This window comes from Danio aesculapii, chromosome 4 (assembly GCF_903798145.1).
Source record: "Danio aesculapii chromosome 4, fDanAes4.1, whole genome shotgun sequence".
Classification (NCBI taxonomy): Eukaryota; Metazoa; Chordata; class Actinopteri; order Cypriniformes; family Danionidae; genus Danio; species Danio aesculapii.
The window spans coordinates 59,185,305-59,191,272 of NC_079438.1; the positions used below are offsets into that span (position 1 = coordinate 59,185,305).

Genomic DNA, 5,968 nt, shown 5'->3' on the forward strand with positions numbered 1-5,968 from the left:
TTATGCTTAATTTTGTGTTATTTTGCTGTTCATTTGCAATTATTTATTAAATATAGCAACTTCTGAGTGTAAACAACCAGATGCATATATGTTGCGTTTCTGGGTGTGTGTTTGTGAGAGAGAGAGAGTGTGTGTTTCTCTGCGTGTCTCTGTGTTTGTGTTTGTATGTTTGTCTCTCTGTGTGTGTGTGTGTGTGTTAGAGAGTGTTTGTGTTTCTCTGCGTGTCTTTGTGTTTGTATGTTTGTCTGTGTGTGTGTGTGTGTGTGTGTGTGTGAGAGTGTTTGTGTGTAACTTCTGAGTGTAAACAACCAGATTTTCTGCAAGTAAAATCTCCAAGTATATATACTTTTTTCAGTGTCGGAGGTCCATTAAAACCATAAATATTCCTGCAGTTTCCCATCAAACAAGCCAGACCTCAGTCGAGTTGTACGTCGTTTATTCTCATGTATACTCTTGTATTTCCAGCTTACAAACATTAAAACATACCGATTTGTACAAAATATAAACTATGCAAGAGAAAAACAATATTACAAAGTGTCCATCTCATGCTGATAAAAGACTAACAGTTTTATTCATCACTAAAGTGGGCCAAAAATAAGATACACAGATGAAAATCCACCTGCAAGTCGTGACGAAGCCGAATGAGCCCGTTTTCAGGCCTAGTCGTGAATCCGAGCACTGCGCATGCGCCCGATATTAACGGCCATCTTCGGGCTCGGCGTGGCGGGAACTGTGTGTGTTTCTGTGAGAAGGAGCCGTTGGTTACGTCATCCGTCTGTGCGCGCCTTTACCGAAGGACCGACCGCTGCTCCAGTGTGTATCCGCGCGGCAGGTGAAGCTACAGGTGTCAGTGTGTTGGTGCAGAGGGAGAAATGGCAGATCTCTGGCTCCGAAAGAGGTGGAGGAAGATGGAGGTGCGATGATGCTGCTCCGGGCACGCGCCTCAGCAGCGGTGCAGGAGGCCGCTCGCCAGGGCCACGGGCACGAGCACGCAGAGCATGCTGATCTGCGATTTGACCCCGGCGCCGGTCGGAGAGGCGGTGACATTGGCCGGGCCGCCGTACGTGTCCGTCGCCATCGTGTCGTTTGCATTAACGGTCTGGTTTCCCGCCAACGCGGTGGAGTTTGTGCTCTGGGACAAAACCTGAGGAATGAACGGAAGGCGTTATTATCTCATGAGCCGATGCAAATAAAATCACGCAGAGCCACGCGATTGTTATGCAAAAATCGCCACCTGAAGGCCAACATTTGCATTTTCTTATCTCTGCTGGATTCTCCCACATTTGCATGCTATAGGGAAATTGTAATGCATTTGCAGTTATACTTGAATGGGATAGTTCACCCCGGCATTTAAATGTACTCATTTATTCACCCTCAGGTGCTTCCAAACCTTTTTAAAGTTTGTTTATTCTGTTGAACACAAAAGAAGATACTTTAAAGAATGCTGAAAACCGGTAACCATTGACTAGTTGGAAAAAAAACCTAACATGGAAGTCATTGGTTACAGGTTTCCAGCATTCTTCAGTAGATTATATCAAGAGTTCAGATGCAAAAACCTCTAAATACCGGCTGAAATGTTCTTCTAAAGTTAGTATTTATATCAGGCTCATGTGTGTAGGTTCGGTAATTTCACATTAAGGGCAAAGAATAAGTCATTTATGGTCTTCAAAGTGAAATAACATAAACAAAGGAGGCTGAGAATAATGGTAATTATTTATGGAAATTTCAGATGGCACTTAGAGGTTTTTGCATCTGAACTCTTCATATCTTCCTTTGTGTTTGGAGAATAAAAACTCTTAACAAATGGAGGGTTGATTTTCAGTTTTGGGTGACCACCACTTTAACACAAATCAGTTCTTTTAAATGAAAATAATTTGTGTTTTAATGCATTAAGTAACTTCAGTACATTCGTTTTGACACTTACTGCCTATTGAGTTCACTTAAGTGGGTTCATGTACATCACATTTCTTTTGAATACAGAATTTGAAAAGAAGCTGGAAACCGGTAACCATTTACTTCCATTGAATTTGTTTTTCCAATATGGAAGTCAGTGGTTACTGGTTTTCAGCATGCTTCAAAAATATCTTCCATTGTGTTCAACATAATGAAGAAACGCATGAGGTTTGGAGCCAATCGAGTGAGAGTAAATAGTGTGTGAAGGTAAATGTATTGAAGTGTCTCTTCAATGCTTTTTAGTGCATAAGGCATTCATTGCACTTAATACATTTATATTAACTTCTTTCGGCTATTATAATGCAAAGGAGTTACATTTGATATATTCAATGCACCTTGTATATCTGTTAATAGTAATTACGTACAAATTAAAATTGCACCTTTGCGTTTTCCTGCTGAAAAGGGTAAATAATTATAAAAATGTTAATGTTTTATCGTTAACTACTTATTAAAATCACAAATAAATTCAGCTTGAATATTTCTCAGACCCCAATTTTGCGACCGTGTTGATTTTATTTTGTGCGGTGTTGTATTTTGTGTGTGTCAGTGAGTCTGGGGGTCTCTCCGGTGTTTCTCACGCAGGGAAAGCGACTCCAGATCGGGTTTCAGAGACACAGAAAGAGACTCAGAGAAACTCAAGCCTCGGGACAGATACTGATACACTTTAAATCATTCATTCTCCAAAACCACAAGCACGGTGGTCGAGCTGTTAACAAAATATACAAAGCAACGGGTGTGAGCTTTCACTTTTTACTGTGGTGTTGGCTAATGTAAACTGGCTAAACAATCACATTCACAAGTAATCATATGAAGCGTCGCATAAGGAATTACGGTGACACTTTAAAATAATGTTAGTCAATGTTGATGCATTTATTAACCAAAAATAATCTTGTCAAGCATTTATTAATCATAGTTCAACATTTACTTGCTTAAAATCCAAAGTTGTGCCTGTTAACATTATTTAATACCATAATACCATACCAATACAATACCGTACCATAATAAAGGCAGCCTATAACTAATTATTTGGTCGTGTTAGAATATACGAATGTTACCAAAATTACTAAAAATAGCTATTACTTTATATTAAGTTTCTTCAAAATGCACTTTGATTTAATTTAAACTCAATAATTCATTGAGCATAAAGAGTATATAGTTTAATTCTCATAATCTAAACCTCTGATATTCAGGTATATGCAGTGTTTACATTATAGACGCGCATTTTCAAGTCCCTAAAGAGTGTTTACTATGCGAAGTAGTCGATTTTGAAGTCATACCTGAGTGATTAAGCAGAATGCGCAGAAAATAACTCCAGTAAGCTGAGCCATCCTGATGATGAAGGTGATGATGATGATGTGAGAGACGCAGGTGAGCTCTTCTAAAGCGAGACGCCCGCTGATGCTCAAGCTTTTATACTGGGGCCGATGACGATCACGCCCCCCCCTCACCTCCACCCAAACCCCTCTCTCTATGCTGCTCTTATTTTATGTATAGGCTAAATGTTAGTATTACTAGAGCTGAAATAACAAGTTAAATATCGGTCAGAGAGATTATTAATGATAAATAGTGTCCCTCTATGAGTTTGCTGTAATATTGAACACCGCAGAAGATAAAAACCGCATTAAATAGAGGAGTTGTCTACTGAAAACTTTACTATATCTTTGATTTGCGCGCGACATCTTGCGGCCGCCAGTGGAACTGCGCCGCGACCAGTGATTACTCTGGTCCCTTAAAACTGCTGTTTCTAAGGGTTAAATGTACGTTTACTGGATCTAAATGTAAACTAGCTGTTAATGAAACGTCTAAAAAGTGTTTTAGCTTCAAAGATAGGCTATATAGAGGTGGAACTAAATGTTAGTACGTATTAAAATCAAATGTTTCTGATTAATATTTCTATTTTAGTAATTTAATTTCTAAGCTACAGTTTCCAGGTTAATATTTCTATTTTAGTAATTTAATTAATTAATTAATTAATTACTAAGTTTCCAGGTGGTAATAACACGGCCTTTTGAATGTGCCCCTTTGGTAGGAAAGCTTATAAATGTGCACCAAACAAAAGCTAGTATTATAGGCAACTCCTTTTGAAGCATGGCTAATATTGTAAACTATTTTAATTATGTTGTGGTAATTTTGTAGGTTTTTTACAAATAGGGTAAACTTGTACTGTAATACACAGTTTACTGTACTAAATTATACTACAGTATTACAGTTTATCAGTTCACCAGTTAATACTGTAAAGCTGGATCATTCATTAAGAGTTGAAAATATAGTACACTTTGCAGTGTTTACTATAAATGAAAATAAATTCATGCGGGGTTTGAGGAGCATCTTCAGCCCATTTATGTCTAAATAGAAATACTATGACCTATTGGACCCATATGCAGGGGTTTCCCTTGAAATGCACTGGAGGGAAGATAATTATTATTATTATTAGTTCAGATGCTGAACTCTCAGACACACAAGTGAAGCTTCACCTCCCTCTAGTGGAGGAATGAAGCACTTCAGATGCAAAATAAATCAGCTGATTAACAGGAGCACATATTTAAGTGCAACAGCAGTTCACCTTTTTTACACGCACAAATTATTAACTGTGTTTCATTACAGCTCCAGCAGCATTTGGGTGAATTTACTTTTACAATAATGCATTACAGTCTTGCGTTACTAAAACTAAATGTGTTGTTACTTGTGTTGTTTGTTTCCATTTGTGATGGGCTTGTTTGTACTAATATAAGAAGAATTTTCAGCAATTTAGTCATAGTATATAGTCAGTAAATTTCAGGTTGAAGGAAAGTAAATATCTTTGACCTCAATAAACATTTAAGATTAGTTTTTTATTATTAAATTAGGGCGCATTGATGAAACTGAATTATTTTGTGCAAATGAGTAAATACAGTAAGTCTCATGTTTACTCATTACACACTAAAACACATCTGCACTTACTCAGCCGACAGACATGCATTTAAAATGATCTGTTGCTCCTAAAGAAAAGTTAGGTGTTTATTTATTATTAATTTTGTAAGGTAAAACTTTGTCTCAGTTAGGGAAATTTGTCTTGGGCTCTTGCCCTCAGCTGCAGTCACCACACACATGAACAATAACAATACAACATACGAAAAACAAATAAGTATTTCAGTAAAAGTTACATGCCTTTCTCCATATACACATAAATAAGCAATCAGATACTCTCAGTCTAAGCCACCATTATTATTTAATATCTTAATGCTCATAGGATAAAGAGTTCTTATATCTATTTAGTCCGTTTAACAACTCCTATTCCTTGTGCAGAACATGTGATGCATCACAAACTATTTGTTTAGCACATCTTAATGCGTCCTGTTCATGCATATCCTGCAGTGACATCTGCTTTGATACACCAGTCATTTTCCAGGCAGTGTGAATCAAACGAACTAATTTAGATCTCAACTGCACAGACAAGTAGCCAAAGCAGGATGTGATGCTGTACCTTATTAAACTCTCAAACACAGCCTTATAGAGCATGATCATACATTTCTGATCCACTCCATAAATTCGTAGACGTTGTAAAAAATACAGTCGTTGCTGAAGCTAACTACACTGAAAAAAGTGTTGCATGCAAAACTGTTGCAAACAATTTATTTGTGTTGAAATTAAAGAAACAAATTCAATTTAATATTGTCCAACTTAATTTGTTTGTTTAAATTCAGCCCAAATAAATTGTTTACAACCACTTAATGTAAAAAAAATTGAGTAAATCCAAGGAATCTTCTTTGAATCATTTTTTTTCAGTGCACAGAGATTATTCAATTCCCCTTTATTTGTATAGCGCTTATACAATGTAGATTGTGTCAAAGCAGCTTCACATAAAAGGTCACAGTAAATAGGAACAGTGTAGTTCAGTTTGTAGTGTTTAAGTTCAGTTCAGTTGAGCTCAGTTCAGTGTGGTTTAATAATCACTACTGAGAGTCCAAACACTGAAGAGCAAATCCAACGATGCGCAGCTCTACAGATCCTGAACCATGCAAGCCAGTGGCGACAG

General features: G+C 37.2%; 1 long non-coding RNA gene across 1 annotated transcript; it reads right to left on the minus strand.

Annotated features, from left to right (window-relative positions):
* Nucleotides 1-419: 419 nt before the first annotated feature.
* Nucleotides 420-3,325, minus strand: LOC130222616 (uncharacterized). The gene is made up of 2 exons (XR_008836521.1): nt 3,231-3,325; nt 420-1,144 (listed from the first exon to the last, which is right to left on the minus strand). It is a non-coding gene; the product is annotated as an uncharacterized LOC130222616 (long non-coding RNA).
* Between the last annotated feature and the right edge of the window lie 2,643 nt (nt 3,326-5,968).